Raw genomic sequence first — 14,859 nt, 5'->3', positions numbered from 1 at the left:
TCTTTAGGACAATGGAGACTTACCCAGGGAGGGAATTTGTTACATGAAGCACAGTTAGGCATGCTTCCTGTCCTCCCACGGTTGCCTGGCCCACGACTGGCCATCTTCCCACCATTGGACACAAAGTCACAGGACCAGACCCTGAGCCAAGATTGTGAACCTCCCAACTATAAACTGAAATGCACACTTCCCTTCCTAGAAAGCAGCACTCTGATATCTTAGGTAATGCAGTGAAAACCTAACATGCATATTTCCTGAATCTGTTAGTCCATTTTGCATTACGATAAGAAAATACTTGCACCACATGACTTTTTTTCACATTTTATTATTATTATCATTTTATGATACAGTTACAAAGGCTCCTGGTATTTCCCTTATCCCAGCCCCAGGTCCCCACCCCCCCACCTAGTTCCTCTGTATCATTACTAAAGTATAGTTCTTCATACACAGTCATATGACCATCATTGCGGGCATAGACAATGACAGAGAGTCCAGCATCCTATTGTCAAGATATATTAAGCAGTTTCATTGTAAGTCCATCTTTGTCTGGAAGTAGATGTGCATACTGCATTTCACAGCTACTGTACATCCCCTCAAATGAAAAGTCATAATAAAAAATCAACAATGGAAAGAAAAAAAGAAATTTACATTGCCATGAAGTTTAATAGCATGCTACTAGATATGACAGTCTTCATTACACAGCTACTATACATCCCCTTAAATGAAAAGCCACAAAACAAAATCAACATCCAGAAGAAAAAAGAAATTAACAACACCAAGAAGTTAAATAACATGCTACTAAAAGACTAACATGTAGCTGAAGAAATGAAAATCAAGAACCTTCTTGAAGAAAATGATGCTACTGTATGATCTATGAGTTATTGAATGATTTAATCAGAAGAACGTGTTACAAAGAGGTGAAACTAACAGAAAACATCAAATCCCATGTGATAGAGTTTCTGCGAATTTTTTTTTTTTGGTGTAATGTGTTGCTTCTAGACAACAAACAGATGAGTTTTGTCTTTTAATCCAGTCTACTAATCTATTACGTTTGATTGAGCTTAAGCCATTTATTTTCAGGGTTAATATGTATGGGTGGTACTTTGGTCCTATCATTTTAGCAATGGTTGTTCATTGGTTTAGTCTTCTGTTGTCATTTTACTGGGATGTTCTTCCCATTTGCCTTTGGTTTTGTTGGATGCTATTCCTCTTCTCTGTCAAGAGAACCTCTTGAAGTATCATTTGTAGGGCAGGTTTGGAAGAGGCAAATTCTTTTAACTTTTCTTTACTGTGGAAGAATTTTATTTCATTTTCAAAGACAAAAGAAAGCTTTGCTAGATATGTTATGCTAGGCCAACAATTTTTTTCTTTCAGAATCTGGAATATGTCACTCCATTCTCTTCTGGCCTATGAGTTTCCTGTGAGAGATCTCCTGTGAATTTAATTGGGATTCCTTTATATGTCAACAGATTTTTTTTCACGTGCACATTTGAAGATCTTTTCCTTATGTTCAGTTGAAGAGAGCTTGCTGATCATGTGTTGTGGTGAAGATTGCTTTTGATCAGGCCTGTTGGGAGTTCTCTGCTCTTCCAGGATCTTGTTTCCCAATTCTTTCTCTAGATTAGGAAAATTTTTCTTTATTATTTCATTAAATACATTTGTAAAACCAGTTTCTCTTTCTGGGAGTCTCCTCTGGGATTCCCATAACTCTTATGTTAGGCCTCTTAATAGTGTCTTTCAATACTTGAATATTTTTTTGGCCTAATCCAGCTCTGCTTCCAGCTTTTTGTATGCATCCCCCTGATGACAGGAAATATCTTCCAATTCTGAGATTCTTTCTTCTGCTTGCTTCATTCTATTTTGGAGACTCTCCACTGTACTTTTAATTTGCTCTACTATGTTCTTAATTTCTGATATATCAGCCTTGATTTGCTTTATTGTTGCTGTTGCTTGTGAAAATATTCCTTAATTCTTTGAACTCTTGGTCATTGTATTTCTGGTTAGCAGAGTCTTCTCCTTAGGGCACGTTTCTAAGCTATGTCAACCACAGGTCTACAATGCAATTTTACTTATTGCAGCTGGTACACAACTCTTTGCTTACAGCCACTTGTGCCACTCCCTCCAGTGAGTTCCAGGTCTGGGTTCTTATGTTAGATTTCCACCAAGAACTTCTTTTCTGGCTCACCACTCTCCACCTACTGAGATACCGTGTTGAGGTTGCACCATTGTCTCTGCAACCTTTCTCCCACTTCTGGTTGGAGCAGGTCCCAGGAATAGGGAGACACCAGGTGTCCTATATAGCTAGGCTGTTGGTGGCACTGATCTTGCCAGAACCTGTTGGACATTAGGTCTGGGCGCAACACAGATCTATTTTAACCCATACGATGCCACAATAGCTATCGTTTTCCAGTAGGACTAGTACAGTCCATGGAACTCAGTGAGTTCTCACAAACTCAGCACATGCGCAGGTATTGTTGTCCTCTGCAGTCCTAAAGCTTTTGCCACAGTGTACAAAATGGCGCCTGATGTACCACTACTAGAGTTCTTGAACTGGCCATCAGATCTGAGGGCTACCCAGACTTGTCTCCGTGGAACCTGTAGAATGCCACATTGATGCAGTCAGAAATGAGTTCACTCCCATCTCTGTGTATGCTCAGTCCTTACCATTGCCTCCTTAAACAAAATGGTGCCCAATTTGGCTCTAGGAGGCTGACTGAGCTCTGAAATCCACCCTGTTCTCACACTGTCTGTCTGGGATCTGCTGCTCTGTCTCTGCTCCTGATCAAATCAAACAGACCAGCAGGACGGACAGTTAGTTCTTTGTCTGGGTTCACCTCCCAAGCTCCCAGTGAAAGTCCCTTCCCACCTGGTTGCTGGTGGAGTTCTGGCTGCTGGTGGAGTTCAAATTGCCGTTAACTGAATGCTGCTGGAGTATCAGTCACCAACACCACACGGTTGTTTCACTGCTTTGCTGTGTCTGTCAGTCTCCAGGTGCCCCTTTCCTGTTGTTCTGTCCTTGCCAATATCCTGGAAAGTGTCATCCCAGTTTCATCATGATTAAATGTTTCTCTGTCCATTTAAACGTGTCCTTACCCTATTCTGCCATCTTGATTTTCCTCACCACATGACTTGATAAGGAAACGAGATCAATCCCGGAGCCATGACCTAGCAGCTAGGGTCCTCACCTTACACACACTGGGATCCCAATTGATTGCTGGTTCTAATCCTGGCAATCCCACTTCCCATCCAGCTCCCTATTTGTAGAGGCAGTAGAGGACGGGCCAAAGCTTTGGGATCCTGCACCCACGTGGGAGACCCAAAGGAGACTCCTAGCTCTGGTTTTGGATCGGCGCAGCTCCAGCTGTTGTGGCCACTTGAGTGGTGAATCATCAGACAGAAGATCTTCCTCTCTGTCTCTCTTCCACTCTATATATCTGACTTTGCAGCAAAATAAAATAAATCTTTAAAAAAGAGAAAGAGAGATGAGATCAATGTTACAGAACAAAAGCTTTGCTTAAAATCACCAGTCTGAGACCTGGCTGCTGCACTTCCAATCTAACCTCCAGCTAACCTGGGAAAGCAGTGCAGGATGGCCCCAATGGCTTGGCCCCTGTTGCACCTACATGGGAGATCTGAATGGAGTTCTAGTCTCCTGACCTTGTTGTTCCCACTGTGGTCACTGAGATCTTCTGAAAAGAACTCATAGTTGGAAGTCCTCCTTCCTCACTCTCTCTCACTTCTCCTCCCTCTCTGTAAAACTGGATTTCAAATAAATACATGTTAGAAAAGAAAGAAATCTATCCTGTCCCATAGTTTTGGAGGTATGAGGTATAGGCATCACCGGGTGATGGCCTTTTGCTGATGCAATATTTAGTTAGCAGAGAGCATCCTATAGTGAAAGACCAGGACTGTGAGTATATATATGTGGCTTGTCTATCTTCTTCTTCTGATGAAACCACCAGAATTCAGTTATAAGGGCTGCACCTTAATGATTGTATTTAATCTGAATCATTTCCCAGAGACTTTCTCTAATAAAATAGTCAAATTTAGTTTCTACCTTCCTAATCCCTCTCAATGGGGAAATATATTTCTTTTCTCTTAAAAAAAAATATTTATTTGAAAGCAGAGTTAGAGGCAGGAGAGATCTTCCATCTCCAGGCTCACTCTCAAATGGCCACAATTGCCGGGGCTGTGCTAGGCTGAAGGCAAGAGCTTGGTCCTCCTCCAGGTCTTCCAGTCAAGCAGAAGGACCCAAGCCTTGGGCCATATTGTCCCAAATACTCTCCCAGGCACATAAGCAGGGAGCTGAATCGTAAGTGGAGCAGCCAGGACTTGAACTAGCATCCCTATGATATGTTGGCACTGCAGGCAGCAGGTTTACCCACTACTTGATAGCACCAGTCCTTGGTAATAAATTTCAACACAGAGGCAGGAGCAATGGCTCAGTGGCTAAATCCTCACCTTGCATGCATGGGATACCATATGGGTGCCAGTTCATGTCACAGATGCTCCACTCTCCTTCCAGCTCCCTGCTTGTGGCCTGGGAAAGTAGCAGAGAATGGCCTAAAGTGGTGGGACTCTATGCCCATAGGGGAGACTTGGAAGAAGCTCCTGGCTGTTGTGATGGGGTGCAGCCAGTTGATGGTTAGCACCCACTTGTCAGGTGCACCTGCCTGTCAGGTTAGTTGATGCCTTAGCCTACCCTTCCTACTTCCTCTTACACCTTTCCAGTTAAGTGAATGTGAAACACGGGCTCTGCAGACTCCTCAAGTGCAAGCCCTCCCCCTCCTCTCTCCTGCACCATTCAAGTTAATTGACTGTGGGGAATTGACTCCTACTGTGCTACTTTAGATTAATAAAACTACAGGGAAACTTTGGGCTCCTGGAAGTTCCCTTCCTACCTCCAGACACTGAATTAATTGAATGCATGGAAGCTTTATGTGTTCCGTACCTCTCTCAATCTGATTGAAGGGTAAGAGCTTAAAAACCCCTGATTTGGGTGACCCTGCACAGAGGTTCTTGGAATGTAGAAGCTGGTGTAGCCAAGCCTGGCCAATAAAAATTCCTCCTGGGCATGGCACGGTGGCCTAGTGGCTAAAGACCTCGCCTTGAACGCACCAGGATCCCATATGGGCACCAGTTCTAATCCTGGCAGCTACACTTCCCATCCAGCTCCCTGCTTGTGTCCTGGGAAAGCAGTTGAGGATGGCCCAAAGCCTTGGGACCTAGCACCCATGTGGGAGATAAGAAGAAGCTCCTGGCTCCTGGCTCCTCTTTGGATTGGCTCAGCTCCAGCTGTTGCGGTCACTTGGGGAGTGAATCAGGATGGAAGATCTTCCTCTCTATCTCTTCTCCTCTATATATCTGACTTTCCAATAAAAATAAATAAATCTTAAAAAAAAATCCCTCCTAACATCTTACACTTGTGTCCAGTGTGATCTCTCTTGCACTCTACAACAAACCAGTGGATGAAAGATCTTTCTCTCTGTATCTCCTCTTTGTAAATCTGCCTTTCCAATTAAAAAAAAAATAACCATAAATAAATAAATTTTAATACAGGAACCCTTCGGGAACACTCAAAATATATCTCAAACATATCATCCATATTGTAATAATGGTCCTCAATTTAAAAAAATAATTTTTTTTGCATAAGATCGTCTGTCATAATATTTACTAAATATTTAAAAATACTTATTGGAAAGGCAGATCAAATTCATAGGGAGAAATAGAGACAGAGAGAGAGATCTTCCATCTGCTGGTTCATTCCCCAGATAGCGACAATGGTTGGAGCTGAGATAATCTGAAGCCAGGTGCCAGGAGCCTGGAGGTTCTTCCTGATCTCCCACGTGGGTGCAGGGATCCAAGGCTCTGGGCCATCCTCTTTTGCTTTCCTGGGGCATAAGCAGGGAGCTGGATGGAAAGTGGAGCATCCATGACATGAATTGGTGCCCATTAGGGATCCCGGCAGTTGAAGGTGAGGATTTAGTCATTAAGCCATCATGCTGTACCCTATTTACTTATTTATTTGATTTCAGAGAAGGTGAGAGACAGGTCATCTTCTTGTTCACCCACCAAATGAGCATAAGCCAAGAGCCAGAAGCTTCATCCTGATTTCCTATGTATGCAAGTGGCAGGATCCCAAGCAATCCAGCCATCCTCAGAGGCTTTTCCCAGTCATTATCAGGGAGCTTGACAAGAAGTAGAACAGGTGGGACACAAACCAGCAACCGTATTGGATGCCGGCATTGCAGGTGGTAGCTTCACGTGCCACATCACAATGTTAGCCCGATACCTCAATTTATTAACTAGTTCTTTACCTAATGAAGGCTAAATTGTTTCCTATCTTGAAATTATAATGATGCTACATACTTATTTGATTCACAGACACTCAAATTGGGATCAAATTTTAGAATTGCTGAGCTGAACGTATTTGCATATATACTACTGAAAAATACTGTGCAAATGACCCTTTGGTGGTTGGGTTTGAAAATGGCATTGTATTAACATTTGAATTTGTATCTCTTATGAATTCAGTTAAGCTTTTTTCCCCATATGTTTGAGATTCCTGAGTATAACATTTGGCTTAGCACTTAGGACACCTCTTCTTGTGCCATAATCAGTTGTCTAGGTTCAATACCCAGTTCCTCCTTCCTGAGAGAAGTTTCTGGGGGCAGCAGTAATGGCCCAGATGGTTGAGTTCCTGCCACCCAGGGAAAAACTCTGGCTGCAATATTCACCTCCTCATTTAGAGACTCAACTGGCAGTTGCTCTCTCTCTCTCTCCCCACCCTCCTTTTCCCTCTCTGTCTATATCTCTATCTCCAGTTCCAAAGTAAGCTTTAAAGTTAAAGATTATTTCTTTAGGGCCCGGTACGGCGACCTAGTGAGTAAAGTCCTTGCCTTGAATATGCTGGGATCCCATATGGGCGCCAGTTGTAATCCCGGCAGCTCCAATTCCCATCCAGCTCCCTGCTTGTGGCCTGGGAAAGCAGTAGAGGATGGCCCAAAGCCTTGGGATCCTGCACTTGTGTGTGGGATACCTGGAGGAAGTTCCTGGCTCCTGGCTGCAGATCGGCACAGCCCCAGCTGTTGCGGTCACTTGGGGAGTGAATCGCAGTTCAGATCTTCCTCTCCGTCTCTTCTTCTCTCTGTATATCCGACTTCATAATGAAAATAAATAAATCTTTTAAGAAAAGATTTATGGGGCCCAGCGCGGTGGCACAGTGGTTGAAGTCCTCGCCTTGCACGCCCAGGATCCCATATGGGCGCTGGTTCTATCCCGGCAGCCCCTCTTCCCTTCCAGCTCCCTGCCTGTGGCCCGGGAAAGCAGTTGAGGATAGCCCAAAGCTTTGGGACCCTGCACCTGCGTGGGAGACCCGGAAGAGTCTCCTGGCTTTGGATCGGCATAGCATCGGCCATTGCGCTCACTTAGGGAGTGAATCATCGGACAGAAGACCTTCCTCTCTGTCTCTCCTCTCTGTATATCCGCCTTTTCAATAAAAAAAAATAATAAAAATAAATCTTTATAAAAAAAAGGAAAAGATTTATTTCTTTATTTGAAAGGCAGAGTAACAGAGAGAGGCAGAGTTTTTCTATGCATTGCTTCCCTCTCAAGTTCCTCCAACAGCCAGGGCTGGGCCAGACCAAACCAGGAGCCACAGATCTTATCCTGGTCTCCCACATGGGTGGCAAAAACCCAGGTACTGCTGCCTCCCAGGTTGCATTAGCAAGAAGCTAGATAAGAAGAAGTGGGGCTCAACCCTGGCATTCTCACGTGGGATGCAGAGTCTTAAGTCCTCTATATAATCTTTTTTAATATTGAATTGATCATTTTTTAAGATTTATTTATGTTTTATTGCAAAGTCAGATTTGCAGAGAGAAGGAGAGACAGAGAGAAATATCTTCTATCCACTGGTTTACTCCCCAAGTAGCTGCAATGGCCTAGGCTGGGGTAGGCCAAAGCCAGAAGCCAGGAGCTCCTTCCAGGTCTCCCAGTTATGTGCATGGACCCAAGGACTCGGACCATTCTTTGTTGTCTTTCTTGGCACATCAATAGGGAACTGGAGCAGAAGTAGAGCAACCAGGATTTAACCAGTGATGAACTGTAATGCTGGCACTGCAGATAATAGTTTAATATGCTGTGCCACAGTACTGGCTCTTATCTTTTTCTTAAGTGTGTGTGTGTGTGTGTGTGTGTGTGTGTGTGTGTGTGTGTGTTTCTTCTCATTTGGAAGGCACAGTGACAGGAAGAGACAGAGAATCTTCCATTCAGTGGTCCATTCCCCAGATGGCCCCAGTGCCTGGGTCTAGGCCAGGCTTGCCAAAGCCAGATTCCTTAACCTCCATCTGAGTCTTTCATGTGGCTGGCATAGGCACAAGCACTTAAGCCATCTTTTTTCTTCCTTGCTGCCATATCAGAAAGTTGGACTAGAAACAGTGCTTTAAGGACTACACTAGCACTCCAATCAATATTGGATGCCTTCATTGCTGATGGTAGCTTAATCCACTACACAATAACACTAACCTATGTCTATCTCTTATCCTTGTGTCTATTTTCTACACATTGGCATCATTATATTATATTTTGACTTATGTGCACCCAGGTAAGACAACGTCAAGCAGTGCCAACTTCCATTCTTCTAGCATTAGGTGCCAAAATCCTAAGTGGGGAAAGACCTAAATGGTCAGGTTCAGGCTCTGATTGTGGAACAATGGGGCATTGTGCTTAACAGTTCCACTTAAACTTCAGACTATGAGGAGTACCCAAAGCTTGCAGTTCTGTGTCAAAGAAAACGTATAGAAAAGCAAAAATGACAGGTACAGTTGCCACCACTGGTCACATCCAACCCGATCTGTAAAACCTAACTCAAAGGAAATACCAGTTTAAGGGAATATATTCCACTGTCACTGTTGGAAGACGTGGGTTCTCTGTTTAATTACCCACTTATTCCCTTTTGCAATTCTTCCACATATCTCCCCAGTATAAAGGCACCACAAAAGTAATACCTACTTCCTCAGCACTGATGTAGCAACCATTGACTGAACATTGACTTGGTGTTTGGGTCTGTCATCAGTGGACATCATCAGTGGGAAAATGCACATCACACTGCACCTGCCAGCAGCTTTAGTAGGAGAGAACAAAAATTTGTAGCATGGTGTGGTGAGATGATTTTATCAAGAGGTAGTATCACATGGTGCTAATGAGCACAGCTGCTGGGTCCAGATTGCCCATGTCTGAATCCCAACGCTACTATTACTTTCACCTTGGGGAAGTCACTTAAGTTCTCTGTATCTCAACTGAGTTGACTGGGAGGTGACCTAGCTGATGCTGTCCAAAACCATGGGTACTTCCACCTAACCTAAATAAATCACAGCAACACTGTGAACACATAATGATCATGCCCATCTGGAGTCTACAGGTTGGTGGCAGACACCATCCATCTTGGACTGGCCAGGTGAGAATGAAGTAACTACTCCTTAGTTCTGCTGAGATTGTCTTGCCTCCTTCACTGTAAACAGAGGGCTTGCTTCTAAGAATAGAAAATGCCAAAGTTGTCGGGCCCGGGGAGCATGTTCTTTTTGACCTTCTATATTAACCTAAGGCCGGCCATTGGACCAACAGGTTGTGGCATCAAGAGAAGCCAGGCAGGCCTTAGTCACCCAGGCAGAGGAACTGGTTTGGCAGGGTGGTTTTGAATAACTCCTTACTGAAAAGGAGTTATTTCTCACTTTAGAAACATCACGTCTTAGATATTTTCTTTGAGCCTTTTCTTTGAGTCTGACTTTAGGGGTGCCATGCAGGAGAATCAGAAAGAGGAGCCTAAGTGAAGCCTATATGAGTTAACACTCCTGCAGGAGCTGAGGTTGTGGTTGGCAGTGAGACATGCAGGCACCTGGGCATGTACCCACAACACTTGCACCAGTTTACTGCTCCCAGGGCATGTTGTCTATAATTGGTGGCTTATTAAGTACTCTGCTGATGTCAGCTTTTATCTTATCCCACATGGGATTTGATTCTGAAGATTTGTTTGTTTGTTTGTTCTTTACTGATTAGAAAATCAAAATCCAAAGAAGTGATGCAATCTGAAGTAAATCACATGACTAATGTGAGACAAAGACAGAACTTTAGCACAGAAGGCCAGAGTCCAGTGCTTTCTCCCTTGAGCCCATTGCCTTCCTTCACAGTCTTATCTTGAGTGGGATTCTCTCTCAGTAACTTCCCTGCCGTAGAGGAGAAACATAGGCTTTACAGACAGACTTCAAGGTGCCAACATGTGACCCCAGCTGCCCCACTGGAAGACCTTCCATATGGATGAGACATCTCCACCTAGCTGTAGGTGGAGCCAGACACCAATGAACTTGAATTTCTTAAAGATGTGGGATATATTATATAAAGAGTTCTACAGAATAATAATATAATGACCATCAAGACTGTAGAAAAGTACTAAGGAAAAAGGAATGCAAATGCCATTACGTTCATCCTTCCTCATAATAAGAGGAATTCAAATTAAAAGTCACTGAGAGGGGGCCTGGCGCAATAGCGTAGCAGTTAAGGTCCTCGCCTTGAACGCTCCAGGATCCCATATGGGCACCGATTCTAATCCTGGCGGCCATGCTTCCCAGCAAGCTCCCTGCTTGTGGCCTGGGAATGCAGTCAAGGACAACCCAAGACTTTGGGACCCTGCACCCATGTGGGAGGCTCCTGGCTCCAGATTGGCTCAGCTCCAGCTGTTGCGGCCACTTGAGGAGTGAACATTGGATTGAAGATCTTCCTCTCTGTATATCTGCCTTTCCAATAAAAAATACATCTTTTGGGCCCGGCGCGGTGGCGCAAGTGGTTAAAGGTCCTCGCCTTGCACGCCCAGGATCCCATATGGGCGCCGGTTCTAATCCCGGCAGCCCTGCTTCCCTTCCAGCCCCCTGCTTGTGGCCCGGGAAAGCAGTCGAGGACGGCCCAAAGCTTTGGGACCCTGCACCCGCGTGGGAGACCCAGAAGAGGCTCCTGGCTTCAGATCGGCATAGTATCGACCCGTTGCGCTCACTTGGGGAGTGAATCATCGGACGGAAGATCTTCCTCTCTGTCTCTCCTCTCTGTATATCCGCCTTTCCAATAAAAAAAATAATAATAATAAAAATAAATCTTTAAAAAAAAAACATCTTTTAAAAAAAAAGTCACTGAAAAACCATTTATCACTTACTAGGTTGGTAAAAATATAAAAAATTCATTTTAGAATTGCCATGATTATGGATAAATAGGAATGCTCATATATTATCAGGCTGTTTAAATGAAAACAGTTCTTCCTGTTAAGGACAATTTGATAATGATTACCAAAATTATCTAAGTATATACTCTTTTGCAACCTATAAAAATTTTATTCATTTGAAAGGCAGAATGACAGAAAGAGAGGACATAGATCTTTTATTGATTCACTTGTCAAATGCCTACAATAGCCAGGCTAGATCAGACAAAACCAAAAGCCAAAAGTTCCTTCTGAGTCTCCCTTCCTAGTATAAGAACCGAAGTTGGGGCCCGGCGCGGTGGCACAGTGGTTAAGATCCTCGCCTTGCATGCCCGGGATCCCATATGGGCGCCGGTTCTATCCCAGAAGCCCCGCTTCCCTTCCAGCTCACTGCCTGTGGCCCGGGAAAGCAGTCCAGGACAGCCCAAAGCTTTGGGACCCTGCACCCACGTAGGAGACCCGGAAGAGGCTCCTGGCTTCAGATCGGCATAGTATCGGCCGCCGTTGTGGTCACTTGGGGAGTGAATCATCGGACGGAAGATTCTCCTCTCTGTCTCTCCTCTCTGTATATCTGCCTTTCCAATAAAAAAATAATAATAAAAATAAATCTTAAAAAAAAAAAAAACCGGGCCCGGCACGGTGGCACAAGTGGTTAAAGGTCCTCGCCTTGCACGCCCAGGATCCCATGTGGGCGCCGGTTCTAATCCCGGCAGCCCCGCTTCCCTTCCAGCTCCCTGCCTGTGGCCTGGGAAAGCAGCAGAGGACGGCCCAAAGCTTTGGGAGCCTGCACCCGCGTTGGAGACCCAGAAGAGGCTCCTGGCTTCGGATCGGCATAGCATCGGCCCGTTGCGCTCACTTGGGGAGTGAACCATCGGACGGAAGATCTTCCTCTCTGTCTCTCCTCTCTGTATGTCTGCCTTTCCAATGAAAAAAATCATAAAAATAAATCTTTAAAAAAAAAAAAGATACTAATTCATTAAAAAAAAAAAAAAAAAAAAACAACCAAGTAACATGCAGTGTCCCAGCCTGGCACCACAGCCAGTAGGAAAAGACATAAATTTTTAAAATATTCCTCAAAAAACTTACACATCAGTAAGAAGTAAGACATTTTATCAGAGACACTATACAAAAGGCCTATGAGCTCTTAAAATAATTCCTGAAATTATTGCTCATTAGGAAAATGTCAACTAAAGTCACAATGAATTATCATAATAAAAGTACTTCAATGGTTAAAGATAAAAAGTTGAAATTTCAAAATGGTAATAAAGTAATTGGAAATCTCATATATCAATGGCAGGAATTTTAAAAAATGCACAGACGCTTGTTCATGAATTGAAAGAAGCTGTTCTCATCAGCATCAAGCTGGAACCATGTAGATATTAAGAAACCAATAATTATGGTAATCTGTGATGGAGCGTAGGAGTGGCATAAGTATATTGCTATATACTTCTCAAAAGTTATGTTTATTACTTTTTTCTAAAAAGATTCATTTGTTTTTACTGGAAAGGCAGATTTACAGAGAGAAGGAGAGACAGAAAGATTTTCCCCCAAATGACTGCAATGGCCAAGCTAGGCCAGGAGGTTCTTTCAAGTCCCCAATGTGGGCACCAGGATCATTCTCTGCTACTTTCCCAGGCCACAGGCAGGAAGCTGGATGGAAAGTGGAGCAGCAGGGACACAAATCAGCACCTACATAGGATGAAGGTATAGGAGGCGTAGGATTAACTTGTTGAACCATGGTGCTGACCTCTAGATATCTATTTTTAAAAATTAATTTGTTTTCATTGGAAAGTCCAATTTACAAAGAGAAGGATAGAAAGAGAAAGATCTTTTGTCTCCTGGTTCACTCCCCAAGTATCTACAGTGGCCGGATTTGAGCTGATCTGAAGCCAGGAGTCAGGAGTTTCTTCCAGGTTTCCCATCATGGATTCAGGGTCCCAAGGCTTTGGGCCATCCTCTACTGCTTTCCCAGACCACAAGCAGGGAGCTGGATGGCAAGTTTAGCAGTGGGATATAAACCTGCACCCATATGGGACCCAGGTGCATGCAAGGTAAGGACTTTAGCCACTAGACTACTGTGCCAGGCCCCGATGTTTACTCATTTTTAAAGATTTATTTGAATAGGCCAGTGACAAAGATCTCCCATTCACCACGTAGCTGCCCATCCAAATGGGATGATTTAACAAATTTGTATGATGTGCTGCTGCTCAATAATAACAGATATGCACAGTAACATGGTAGACCTCTGTATGTGAACATTATGCTGAATGAAGGAAAGACCAAACATAGACTACACACAGTGTGTTTCCGCTTATATGGGGATCTAAAACAAAGGCAACTAATTTATGGTGGAAAAAAATGGAAAAGTGGCTGTATTTGGGTTGTGAACTGGGAGTAAACATCAAGGAAATTGCTAAAGCATTGGAAATGATGGAAATATTCTGTATTTTGATAGCGGTATATGTCACATGAATACAGGCATCTGTCAAGCTCAACAAACTACACTTGACATCTGTGTGGCTCATATCCATTCTCTCCCTCAAAATTACCTTGTAAATAAATACAATGTTGGCAATATTGTAGCTAGTAGTTTAGTCTTTAGTAAATAAGAAAGTATATGGAGGAGGTAAGGAGCCTGTATACTCATTGCTAGAAAAGGGAGTTGCAAAAATGGAGGGAGAGGGCCACCATTGTGTTGCACGAATTAGGCCACAAGTATCCCTAAGGAGTGCTCGTTTGAGTTCTGGCTGTTCCATTTCTGATCCAGCTTGTTGCAAATGCACATGGCAAGGCAGCAGAAAATAGCCCAAGTACCTGGGCCTCTGCCATCTACATGGGAGACCTGGGTGGAGTTACAGGCTCCTGGCTTTGGCCCAGTCCAGCCCCAGCCATTGCAGCCATTTGGGAGAGTGAACCAACTAATGGAAGGTTCTCTCTGTGTGTGTCTTTCTTTCTCTCTCTGTAACTTTCTTTCTTTCTTTTTTTTATTTTTATTACAAAGTCAGATAGATATACAGAGAGGAGGAGAGACAGAGAAGAAGATCTTCCATCCAATGATTCACTCCCCAAGTGATTGCAACTGCCAGTGCTGCTCCGATCCAAAGCCAGGAGCCAGGAACCTCTTCTGGATATCCCATGCGGTGCAGGGTCCCAAGGCTTTGGGCCATGCTTGACTGTTTTCCCAGGCCATAAGTAGGGAGGTGGATGGGAAGTGGAGCTGCGGGGATTAGAACTGGCGCCCATATGGGATCCCGGCATGTTTAAGACAAGGACTTTAGCTGCTAGGCTATACCACTGGGCCCGCTCCATAACTTTCAAATGAGCAAAATAAATATTTTTTTTTTATTTTTATTTTTTTTAAAGATTTATTTTTATTATTTTTTTTTCATTGGAAAGGCGGATATACAGAGAGGAGAGACAGAGAGGAAGATCTTCCGTCCGATGATTCACTCCCCAAGTGAGCGCAACGGGTCGATAAGATGCCGATCCAAAGCCAGGAGCCTCTTCCGGGTCTCCCACGCGGGTGCAGGTTCCCAAAGCTTTGGGTCGTCCTCGACTGCTTTCCCAGGCCACAGGCAGGGAGCTGGAAGGGAAGCGGGGCTGCCGGGATTAGAATCGGC

This window comes from Ochotona curzoniae, unplaced genomic scaffold (genome assembly GCF_017591425.1).
Source record: "Ochotona curzoniae isolate NIBS_2020 unplaced genomic scaffold, NIBS_Ocur_1.0 contig_3819, whole genome shotgun sequence".
In the NCBI taxonomy this organism is placed as follows: domain Eukaryota; kingdom Metazoa; phylum Chordata; class Mammalia; order Lagomorpha; family Ochotonidae; genus Ochotona; species Ochotona curzoniae.
This window is presented reverse-complemented; position numbering follows the sequence as displayed.